The sequence below is a fragment of the Myodes glareolus genome, chromosome 17, assembly GCF_982192425.1.
Source record: "Myodes glareolus chromosome 17, mMyoGla1.1, whole genome shotgun sequence".
In the NCBI taxonomy this organism is placed as follows: domain Eukaryota; kingdom Metazoa; phylum Chordata; class Mammalia; order Rodentia; family Cricetidae; genus Myodes; species Myodes glareolus.
The window spans coordinates 17,843,248-17,856,797 of NC_142042.1; positions in this window are offsets into that span (position 1 = coordinate 17,843,248).

Consider the following 13,550-nt stretch of genomic DNA (forward strand, 5'->3'; position numbering starts at 1 on the left):
GATAGAGAAGAAAAGCTGCCTGCAAGGGATTCTATTCAAACACAACAGAATACTGCAGAACTCAGTCAATGTGACTATCAAAAGAGGAACAATAGAGCTAAAAGGTCCTTATAGATCTACAATAGCAATAGGTGAAATTATTGTTTTCATAAATAATTCCAAAATAAGTCATGAAAAATGAAGCATTCTTTTTGTCCATGATAAGTGCTGTTTAATTTCACCCTGGAAGCATGTCAGTTTGAAGGAGGGATTACAGATATACATGCCACCAGGTGCTCTCCTTCCTGAGGGGAGGGGAGGGACTGTGCCCATTTGAATCATTTCATTGTGGTGTGAGCACAGACACACTTACAATGGGAACAAAACTGAATGGAAATTGGAATAACATTGGTCTTCCGTAGGGCTAGAGAGGCTGTCCCTGCAGCGGGTTGGCAATTTGTCACATCAGCCTCTTCATGAACTATCAACCTCATTACCATGGTTCACTGCACAGTTGGCCCTTGGGATTCCAGTACTAATAGCATTTAGAAGGGGATGAGCCTTGTGGTCTCAAATACTTCCTTATTGATTCGCTTAAAATATGCCACCTTACTACTAACAAAAACAATAATTATTACAAAGAGAGAAACTCCAAAAACATCCATAATCAACTAAAGCAGAGGAGAAAACCAAGAAAGGGATCTTGTCCGTTGTGTGTAGACACACGGAGAGCAAGTCATTGCTGAAAGAACAAGAGTTGAATACTTTTGTGTGGCAGCTACCTTTTATTTACCTTCCTGCGTGTGGCCATACATCAGCCAGTAATTGCTGTAACTGTTCATTAAGTAACGCTACTAAATGAAATAGCACTCAGGGAGATTTTTAAGTCACAAGCAAAGACATAGAACTAGGTTGTTTGAAGGGCATATATTTAACCTCCACAACCAAGAGTAAACACAATGTAATAAACGCGTTGAAAAGATTTTCGACAGTGTTAATGAGAATAGATGACACCAGTTCATTCTAACGCTCCAAGCTGATGGGAACACACACAAATGTACTGACACAGTTTTTTTCCACCATACTTGGGTCCCTAAATTAAAATTTTAATAAAACTCTTTCTGTGAAGACTCAACTCATTTATTAGAAAGTGCCTGGTCTTTGAAGAAACATTTTCTCATCCAACACAATGTATTCAACTGTCCTGAATTCTTCACGGACCAAAAGAACAAGTTCTATGACTACATTTATAAATAAAAAACTGCAAGATTAGTATCTTATCACTATATGATTTTTATGTTATTCATTGAAGGTGCACAAGCAACAACTTGGTGAAAATATTAAAACACTTTGATATCTATATAATCATATTGCATGATTCATATTCTACTGGGTTAAATGATAGTAACTAATTTCATGGGCTAGTCATACCTCAATTCATTAAATTTAAATAAAGCATAAAATTCTACTTTTTAGGTATATTAGTCACTTTCAGATGATTAGTATATATGACCCTAGATATTATAGGGCATGGGTTTACAATATTTTCAACAAAAAGTTATACTGGATAGTGATGCTGTTCAGTACAGCTTCTGCTTGCTCTCAATAAAGACTCAATATAGCTAAGAAAAAATAAAGTGGATTAAATATGCATAAAATTTAAATTTTCATAAAGTTACACTTTTTTTTTCCTGGCATCAGTCACTCACTATATTTTTGACACTAACATCTAAAAATATTTTCCTTTTAGCACAGATTTAAATTACTCTTGGTGAACATTTGTAAAATCACTAAAATATGGCTCTCAAATTTGATCATGATCTTTTTTGCATGAAAATATGGATTGAGGTAGCTAAACTTTTTGATAGAAGTTAGACACCTTTTTTGTGACTGCAATTATAAACAGTTTTGTTACCAGTCGCTGTGCGTCTGAGCACTCAGATGAGGTAGGATGTACTTCTCTGCTGTGCTGGTCTTTCAATAATTTGAATTTTGTGCCAAATGCCTGATAATGCTTACAGACAGGGCTTCCTTAGACTCAGACAGTAATTAAAATGTTCCTCAGCATGACGATTTATAACGCAGTCCCGATCCTAAGGTCATTTCTATGGAAGAACAAACTGGTGAGAGGACAGGTGACTAAGGCCCCCACACAGGACATTAAGCTAAATTTTGCTGATAGACTTAAAGATTCTGCAACTTTTCTCTTGCTTAAGCTTTTATGGGGATAAAGTTTATTTGCCCACATGCATACATGTGCATTTTAAGATAAGGCTAATCCATATTTCAGTCACAAAAGAAATGAAAGGTTTGAAACCATATGAAAAGTGGCTCCACATAGCTGGAGGCTACCTGAAATCTTAGGAGGGTTTGGATAAAAATATTTCTAACACAGTTTGACAGAATTTTGAAGATGGAAATTGCATTGGGCCTTTTGAACCCAAGCTTTGTTCCTTCCGACAGTGCCCTATGGGGGCTGCAATAGGCTGAGGGGAGCAATTCTACGCTGATCCAAAGAAGCTCATTTCTTCTTTTCATATATTTTCTTGGTCTCGATAATTGTTGCTGAAAAATTCTTGGTTTCTCCATTCTGTGGTATTGCTTTTAGATTATAATATCTTAATTTCTCTTTTTAACCACATGACTGATGGTATTAAAAAGGCCTGCTTTATCTGGACTTCTGTTCACAAGTGCTGCATTCTCTCTGCTATTTCTAATTACTTCAAGTTGAGAAAAGAATAATCTTTAGGTTAGCATTCAACATTCCCTCCAAAATTTGCCAGACTTTGTCTCTCCTTTATAGACACCATACATTCATTAGATTATTCAAATCAGCATGTCCCCTAAACCCTAGAATCGTCACATACTATCTCATTAGTGAGTCTCTGTGTGGAACACTTTTCTCAAATAAACTTCCATCCTTAAAAATGGCACAAAACTGTCACCCTCTGCTACCAACCAGTTGGTACCAGGTTCTACATTTTCAGAGGAAGTCGCCCTAAGATTTAAGTGGATTCTTAATCAGAGAGTTTGTACTTTAAAGATAACTCTGCTGGGGATTAGGCAATCGCTACATGGACCTAAGCAAGTCCTTCCAAGCTTTATGGAGCCTCAGATTTATTGTCCACGCAATTTCAAACTCTACTTCAAGGGCCAATTGTGAAGATTTTGTAATCATCTATGTAAAAACCTGAGACAACACTTACTGTCTAGTATGCTGTAATGAAACTACTTGAAAACAACACTTTTTCTTTGTTAATGAGTTCACATTTCCCTCACACCATTTAGCGTGAATATGCTTGGTTTAGCTACGGAAAATGGAATCTTAGTACTGCTTTGAAGTGCATATTTCAAAACCTCCTTTAATTTTGTGTCTCTGAAGCAATATGATGTTTCATTAGTAATATATAGTTTACTTTCAAATGTCAGGAAACTTTTTCATGTATGTGAAGTACAAAACAGAGCTTGACAAATAATAGAAAATCCATACAGATAATAGAAGTAAACTCAGCAGAGAGTAAGGACCAAGTGTCAGTCACGACTTGGTAAGGGAAAGTAACAGTACATGGTGACACCCTTCTTAATCAAGTACACTATGAGGCAGGAAACAAATATAAATTTGCTAAACAAGGAAAAAGGCTCGTCATTTATAGATAATATAATTGATAATGATTTTTCTACTGGGAGTATGAAAAAATGGAGTGAACTATTAAAAGTTATGAACATGGACTAACTGGAAATACCTCTAACTCCATGGTTTTCCTGAGTGAAGACAATTACCAATTAGAAAAATATTATAGAAGAGAAAATGTGAAAAATTGTTCATCTCTTATACAACAGAAGCTATTTTAATCCACTAAAATCATGCTTTGCTCAATTTCCTATATTTACTCTACTAGTATGCTTATATTCCTTTCAAATATTTTGAGCAGCTCTTATTTATTACTAAGAAACAATGATAATTTTAAAACTGTCATCAGTTGGTTGATTATTCAGCATGACAATAATAGTTTATTCTGTAATTTTGGAATTTTCTTGATACTCAAATGTTAAACTGTGCAAGTATATGATAATCTGCTAAATGATGAGGACAGTTGGTAGTGTCTAAACTAATCGAAAATTTAGATTTTTATACATTATATGAAGTTCATTAATTTTTAATGCCATAACTGCCTTATACATTTACCTCTTAACATCATAATTCTTGTTTGTAATGGATTTTCTCTAAAGAAAACTGTTTTGTCAGGCATCAGTTTTGTCTAATCTCACCTTTAACTCTCTTTCTATAGTCTCATGTTCAGTCTTCTGGGTTCTTTTCTTAGCTGGGATTCTTTTAGGCTCTGAAAATAGGGGAAATGGGCTGTGGATTGAGGGCAACAGAAGGGGAGCAGTTGCTTTCTCCATATTCATGTCCCTGTCAGTTGCTTTTCTCCAACAAAGAACAATTAGAATTTGGACCAATTTCTTTGGCATCCTCAACTATGACAACCCAGAGATAGAATTAGTTAGCCACACTTATCTTGGTGACCCAAATACTGGTTATAAAATAATGCCATCAAATAAATTGATAACTGAGCCCAAAAAAGAAAGAGTTATTTTATCCCTTAGACTTTTTTGATGAAGAAGATAATAAAAAAGATAGCTCTGCTGATCTGGTAAACATACATTATTGTAAAAGTATTCTGAATTATGAGTGCTGTTTTCCCTTCATGTCCATAAAACTAATACAGTCCTCGATATCTAAATAAATATTTATATTGTCAATAAGGGTAGCTTAACTGAAAACATGGAACAGGTAATTAGAAACAAGATTTTCCTAGATTTCAGAAATGTACATTTATTTAAACCATATCTAAATAAACAATAATTATGAGCAATTATTGACATGATATTAAGTAACAGAATTGGGGATCTCTCTTACAGGTTTTTAACTAAACACTAGCTTGGGATTCTGAGAAGTAACCACCTCACTCGTTTTGTTTTTATTTTTTAGATTTTACATAGGGCTAGAGATATTATCCGTGCTTACCCTATTCATATTTTCCATTCCTCATTTACCTCAATCACATATAATATCAATTTTTTATCCACTATTTATGGAACTATTAGTAGTGATGAATGAATAAACTTAACTCCAAACGTTTTCTATTCTATTTTCTCCTTTGCTTATATGTAAAATATAGAAACTTAGCAATACTTCAAACTCACAAAAATGCCCTTTCCTGATAATTTTGCTTTAGAATAGGGTAAATAACAGGAGTTTAAATAGTTCCAAATACCACATAACCTCCCCAGTGTGCTTACTTTGGTCTGAAGTTTAAATTTTTATTTCCATTTTTGTATAAAAAGGTCTTTTTAATAGTTCAAGTAAATAGAACAAAATAGCACTCTGATAAAACAATGACGAGGAAGACAAAGGCCATTCCTGTTGTGCTTTAACTCATCTCTTTCTATCCTACAATGCAGGTGGAGAAATGACACTGTCCTCTTAATCTGAAGACCAAAGTGATGCATACAGCCTTTGCATTTTATCTTGGTACTTAAAGTGTTTACTGGTATACATAGAAAAATAAAGGAAAGATCAAGCTGCCATTGCTCCAATCTTTTCTTCCCTTTTTAGGCCTTCTACTATTGTGGACCTCACATAGATGAACACTAACATAAATGTTTAAGGCAATGAAAAATGTTTTCTTTGTCTTTAAAACAGTTTGAGGCTGTGCTTGGACTTCTGAATTAAAAAATGGATTATCTGTTAGTATACAATTGAGATATAACTGCAATTTCAGCCTCACCAAACTTTAGAGTGCCCAAAGCTAATTGTGCAAAAAATAGAGCAAACATGTTTGATAGTGATGTATTATTAGGTTCTCCCCTTAACACACTGAAATTTTGAAGTGTTATATATTTTCTGGATGTCTCTAATTTGTAAAATCTTTTTCTCAAGTTCATGGTTGCTCCTAGATGAATAGGCTGTTGTTTAGCTATACAAAAGGACTACTCTATTTGACCCATGAGGTGATTAGAGCCTTACGTTGGAAGAGTTCATTACTTTCAGTTTGGCATGAATAATGATGATGCTATTAGTCATTATAAAAAATTTCAGCAGCTTTCAAAATCCAATCCACAATATTTGATGCAGTGACGTCCTGTGATAATAAAGGCCCACAGGCTAAATGCACGAAGTGCTTTGAGAGATCTCTTTCACTTATCCTTTATTAAGAAGTCATTAATTTCACATGGATTAGAGGCCAATATGCATAAAACAAACAACTGATAGAAACATTGGGGATTTCCTGGATGGATAATCTTGATTGAGTATAAAAAATTGGTATTGTTTTCTGAATATATTTTACTAGGAATATTATCTTTTTTTCCTACGAATTCTACCAGGTTTTCTTAAAATAGATCTTTAATCAATGCTATATTTGAGTCACACCTGGACTTCATATGAAAGTTTGCAGACTGCTAGAATTTGGGGCACTTCTTGGCCTCAGAATTTATAAGTTTTGTGATTATAATTGTGCGATGGTAGTATGAGTGTGTGTGGTAATATTCTGTCTAATTTTCTTACTGTAGGGCATCCTGCTCTGCTGATGTTGGACTCAGTCACATATCTGCTTCAGCCAACATGATGATTAGGAGAGTGAATCAGGTGCTTTGTGGAATGTGGTGTAATTATTGGGTTAGTGATCTTTCCTGGAGAGAGCAGCACCATTTCCCTAAATGTAATCACTCTTGCCCTTGAGACCACAGAAGTAACACACAGGGAACTGAGCTAGGCTCTACTAAGTCCTCCAGCCACACAGAACCTTCCTGCATCTGCTAAGCTGTCCTCCCACTACAGAGCCAACAGAATGTGCACATGTGGTACTGAAGCCACTGAGCTGCTAGGTGGCTTGCCTCATGGTAAACCAGTACATTGTAAGGTAAGCTATGGAGCACAGACCACTTTAGACTTATTAGCAATTCTAAAGTTGTTCCGCATTTACTTACCAGATCTGAGTTGGGAGAAATGCTACTGGGAACAGTGATTTCAAGCTTTAGCTACTTAGCTCAATGTGAATTTCAGTTGCATATTCTGGAAATGAGAGGTCTCCAAAAGAGAGCTGGTATGCCGTTTGCACTTTAAAAGATTATGCCTGTTATAAGAGAAAGTCTGTGATAAATGGCTGAAAAAATATCAGATCCCATTTATATTTTGTGGGACATATTTAGTAGTCTAAATGTTTTCTCAATTGATTTCTTCTTTTACAACTTCTTCTTATTTGATTATATATTATTTTTCAGGTAGCCTTCAGCTGCAGCTCCTTGAATTAATACCCTGTATTAAGCTGTGATACAATTTTCATTTTGAAGAAAATACAGGCCGTCTTCAAATTTTCCCAAAACCTTTGTTTGTTTCAGTGCTTTTCTATGTTACCCAAGAAGGATTCACCATAGTGAGACAAAGACTTTGGAAGGCCTTGGGGGAGGACCTGATTCAACAGCATTTGCTATAACTCATCTTAAAGAGCCAAGAATTGATATAGTTTCATGATACTGCACCTGTCTCTGCTTTCATGATGCTTGTTAGGCTGTTCAAACAGATAAGTAATGTAGTCACAACTTATTGTTTGTTTTTGTTTTGTTTTGTTTTTTTGAATGTGACTTAAAAATTTGAGGTTGAGAAATTTGTTTATTGCATATGTTACTTCAAGGTCTTATGACCTCTTATTTTCTACTCTAGAAATAACTGTCAAAAATGTTTCCCTTAGTATAGCATAATTTTTACCCTGTGTGCAGTGATTCATTCAAATCTCACTAATAAAGATCATAATCATTTTATGTTTTTAAGTTAAAAATATCTTCCCACATCCTTCCATTTCAATTCTTTCTCTTTCCTAAAACATCACTAAATAAATTTCTGTGCTTTTCCTTTTTTGGAAATTCTCATCTTCTAACAAACATTCAATCTACTACCAATTACCAATTATGTTAAACCCAGATCTTGAATTGTAGAGTTTGTTCTTTATTTTTTTACATTTTATTTAATGATGCTCAACAGTTTTGACTTCTGACATGAAATTCCTATCAAAATGATTTCTTGGACGTGGGTTAGAATTGCCTCATTTGAAATAGTATGTTTCTAGTTAGTTTAATAAGCCTGACCTGGAACTTGCTGGGCAGATAGGCAGGCCACAACATAAGTAGACCAGTATGGCCCCCAAGTTGCAACCCACGTGTTTCCCACTCCAAGTGTAGAAATTGCATATATATACCAAGATATTCAGATTTTTCTTATCACTAACGCTTTTTCTTTAGTCTATAGTTATGACATCGAGTCTTGCATATTGGAACTAAATATTTTATTTAATTGTATCATGTTGGATACAGGGAAACAATCATAAAATATTCACAACAATGTCCACAAATTTTTCATTTTCTCTACTTCTCATAATCCTCACAACTGGTTCAAGAAGAGTATTTGGTACTAAAATATATAGTGACTTTTCAAGGAGTTTTCCTGTGTATACCAACTAAGTTTCCTATAGTTCAACGGAATTCAACTCAATTCTGACACTACCTTAACATAGCATCATATCTGATACCTTGAGAGCCCCGTCTGACAGTGTTATCTCATTATGAGGTGTCGATCTCAAGTGGTAAGTTATTATCAACAATTCATGGGTTCTTACAATCTTCTCTTTAAATTTAATTCTAATAACATCTGATAGAAATAACACTCATTCTGTTTATGGGTAATATAAATAATAAAGCTGAAGATACACTTTCTAACTAGAGACAACCAAAAGTGAGGAGAGGTACAGAGTTTTCATTGTCTACATGAACCACTATTTAGATAACTATCTGGAATCTACTTGGAAATAGGCATTTTGGATTCTAGTATAAACACTTCATTGTGTAAACATGAGGGTCCAAACTTGTCATTAACTTATATTTCTACCACTACTTGTAGTCTAGTGACATGAGGCTGAAGTCACAACCTCATCTCATCCTAACTTGGTATTTTCAGAGACCAACATTGTCATTTAGCTATTTGGGGGCTTTATTTCTTTATCATATATGTTTCATGTAAAATCTTCTCACTTTTATCACTGCAGAAGTTGTTTGAATTTTGGGAGATTACAGAAAATGGAGACAAACACCAAAAATATATTTTATATATTTAATATAAAATATAATTATGGTTGGAAATTTCTTAATATTTATAGCATTTAAGGACTCTGTTTAATATTACCTAGATTAGATCACTAATATTTTTCCCAATGTTTTTACCATGATAAATTTAAATATAAATTTAAAAGACAATTAAAAATATAAACAAATAAAGACTGAAGAATTTTTATTGTAAGAAAGAAAATAAGGAATGCAGAATACAAGACCTTTATTTACCTGCGAGAACCCAGAACATCTGAAGAAGTAGGTACCATTACTCTGTGATGTGGTGACTGTGAGATTCAAGGAAGGTTTGAACCCTTATAATGTATACTACCTATTAGACTGGACTGTGGGATTTAGGAGTCACATGCCACTATATGCTGTTGATTATATTCCGCAGCAGTTCTCTCAAAGTACAGAAAGATTGATCACTAGGAGATAAAAGAATCTGTATGGGCACCATGCCTAGAAATAAGTAATAATCACAATATTTTTCTATAAATGTTTGGGCATTTTAATTTATGTAAATCTATAGTTTTGTAATATACACTGTCAAGCAATTTTTGGAAAATAATACATTACTTTATGCAGCATTTCTGCCAAATTTTGTTTGAGAAGTTTAATCCCCAAACACATGTGAGTACTAATAAAACTTGGATAGTGATGACCTTGCAGATTCTAACAGGGTGATGTGGGTAGCATGTGCCCTTCATGCAACAAACCTCTACTCTATTGGAAAATTTATTATCTTTATCCTCAACAGCACACAGAATCCACAGGGGTGGAAAGGAGAAAGAGAGGAAGCAGACGCAGTGAGGCTAGCCAGATAAACTTAGTCAAAACCCCTGACATCATTGGCTAAAAAGGTTAATCTCAGATCTGCTCAGATCCAAAATGTGAGACTTTGGGGAGGTGATTACTCTTTATCATTATAAAGGCTTTTGTCTCATCAACTACAGGATACATTTGTGAATTAATAAATTATTGGGTAAATAAAGAGGTGACTTTGTTATCTGTGAGTTCTATTTATTTATATTCTTTAAATTAATTTATTTATTTAGCCTACTTCTTTCTACTCAAGGCCCTCCAACATACAAAGATCCAGGAAGAAGATGCCAGATGCTGTGAAGACAATCATGTTGCACTCTTAAACATCCAAACATCCAAAATGATGAGTTAATAACCCATTTTTAATTGTATATTACCTAATCCATTTCCTTCAGTAATAACACAATAATGTAGACTAGCACAACTTCAATAAAATATATCTCAAAATATTTTTATATACCAGGAAGAAGTAAAATACACATCAAAATTTGCCAAGTCTCTAGAAACCAGAAACTGAAATAGCTCACTGCTTTATTATAAAAAACTTCCTAAAATGAATGAGGATTCACTGGCCCACATGAAGGCATGATGTACCAAGAATTTCTTATCGTGACTGCAGCACTGAAACAGAGAAGAAGCAGGAATCCTCCATATAGACTAGAGGCTGCTAAAACATGGGTTAACTATTCTTAGCTGTGTCCTGAGTGGAGTTTATGTCCTGCAGTGAACTGGATACATAAAATCCAGGACATGCATGGAGAGCCAGTGTAGAGAACATTTGACTTTTCTATGATTTGGAAAGGTGTAACATGAGGGGCCAGCTTGTTGGGGTTTCTGTCCCGCCCAGTATCTCACAGCTGGCAAACCCCAAAGAAATCACACACAGGACTCCATAAGATTATAAACTGGCTGGCCCATTAGCTCAGGCTTCTTGTTAACTTTTATAGCTTATATTAACCCATTATTCTCATCTATGTTAGCCATACGGCTCAGTACCTTTCTCAGTGTGACAGCTCACATGTTGCGTCTTCGGTGGCCTGGGCCGGAATGGTGGAGGGAGCTTTCTCCTCCCTAGCCTTATCCCATTCTCATTGCCCCGCCTCTACTTCCTGTCTGGTTGACCCACCTATACTTCCTGCCTGGCCAATCAGTGTTTTATTAAAATACATGATTGACAGAATACAGACAATTCTCCCACACCAGAAAGGCTCAAATGTGTAGCATGAAATATTTATTTTAAATGAAGTAAAGTCTAAACTGTCAATTGAGACTGGTTCAACCCCCCCTCCTTGAATAGCATAGAGATTAAAAACAATTTTCAAAATGAGGAAAGGTCTAATTAATTTACTAAATTTTTAAAATGAAAATTTTAAAGGAGTGGTAAAATAAGTTTAAAAAGAGCTCACTGGGTCTGTGGACTTTAATATGATTCTCCTTTACTTCACTGCTGATATTCACTTCTAAGTGAATTCATATCATTTTTGTTTTCCATCGCCTTGGTTTCCTCACTGTGGATGAATTTTCTTTTAGTTCCGTCCTTTTGTCTCAAATTTTAGGATATAATTTTTTATAACAGCTGAGTAATACTCCACGGTGCACATGTACCACATTTTCTTTATCCATTTTTGAGTTGAGGACTATCTAGGATGGTTCTAGTCTCTGGCTATTATGAGCAAAGTCACAATGAATATAGTTGACCAAGTGTTCTTGTGGTAGGATGGATCTTCTATGGTTATATGGCCAAAAGTGGTACAACTGAGTCTTGAGGTAAAGAAAATCTCAATTTTCTGAGAAACTGCCATACTGATTTCCACCGGGGCTCTACAAGTTGGCACTCCCACCAGCATTCTTACTTTGTGTCATCTATGTATATTCTTACTAACATGAGTTGTCACTTGTAATACTGGTCTTAGCCTTTCTGATGGGTAGCAAATAGAAACTCAAAGAACTTTTGGTTGCATTTCCCTGATGACTACAGATGTTGAACATTTCTTCAAGTGTTTCTCTTCTATTTGAGATTCCTCTATTGAGAATTCTCTATTTAAACTGATATCACATTTTTTTAAAAAAAATTGGGTTGTTTGGTTTGTTGATGTCTAGTTTTCTGAGTACTTTATATATTTCAGATATTAGCCCTCTATCAGACATGAAGTTGATAAAAAACCTCATTCCACTCTGTAAGCTACCATTTTGTCCTATTGACAATGGCCTTTGCCTTACAGAAGCTTTCCAGTTTTATGATGTCCCATTTCTTAATGTTTGATCTTATTGCCTGTGTGACTGGTGTTCTGTTCAGGTAGTAGTCTCCTATGCCAAAGTGCTCAGGGTATTCCCCACTTTCTCTTCTACCAGATTCAGTGTATCTGCTTTTATTCTGAGGTTTTTGAGTTCAGAAGTTGGATTATTCTGAGACCTAGGGTAGAACAAAACAAGAATGACAAAAAAAGTCAATGAAACAATTCCTAATGATATTCAGCTATATTCATAGATCAATATATAACACAATTGTTTTCAGAGAGATTTCCTCCAGCAGTTGATGGAAACAGATGCAGAAACCCACAGTCAAACATTAGGTGGCATTGGGGAACCCCACAAAAGAGGGAGAGGAAAGATTGTAAGAGCTAGGAGTTGAAGGACAATGAGAGAACATGACTCAAAGAACTAACTAAGCAGGGCATATAGGGGCTCACAGAGATTGAAGCAGTAATCACAGAGCCTGGGGAGGGGTCTATGCATTCAGAGGTTTCTCATCCCACCTATGCAGGAAGTCAAGGCCTACCAGGCCAAGAGGAGCCAATATGCAGTCTGCCTGGTGCTGTCAGAAGTCTTGATTGTAACAAACAAATCAGTGGAGACTATGTGATGTCAATGGATTAGAGAGCCTGAGTGCTGGGAGGGTATACAAGTTTTCCCAGTTGTTAAATAAACAAGTCTGCCCTACCCCTTTCTCTAGACTCCCAGTGTCTATGTTGCTGACATTGCACCATCTCCCTCCCTCCCAAGAGAAGATGTTAGGGGCCAGTTACACTACATGCCTGGTCCTGCAGTGGCTTTTAATACAACCACTCACAGCTTAATGTTAATTATAAATGTTTGGCTTATGTCTCATGCTTATTACTACATAGCCATTCTATTTAAATTAACCCATTTGGGTGTGTCATTAACTCATTTTCTATATGTCTTGCTTCCTCAGTGGCTGAATGGAGTCTACCAGGATCTGCCCATCTACTCTGTTATCTATGTTCAGATTTTTCACCTGTCTCTATCCTGCCTTGTCATCGGTCAAAGCAGCTTTATTTATCAACCAAAGAGAATAACACATACTTACAGTATACAGAAAGACATCCAGCAGCATTTCCCATTTTCTGTCTAATCAAAGTGGAAGGTTGTAACGTTAATATAGTAAAATTACATATTAAAAAACAGTCATCAAACAAGAATTACACTTACAATATTTAGTCTGTTTATATTTTGCAAAATTAAAGAAAATAATCTATCACCAATCCTATCCTTGTGAGTCTAAAGTTTCATATCTAATTTACCTTTTATTAAAACAAAGGAAAACTATGATTATACGTAATCTT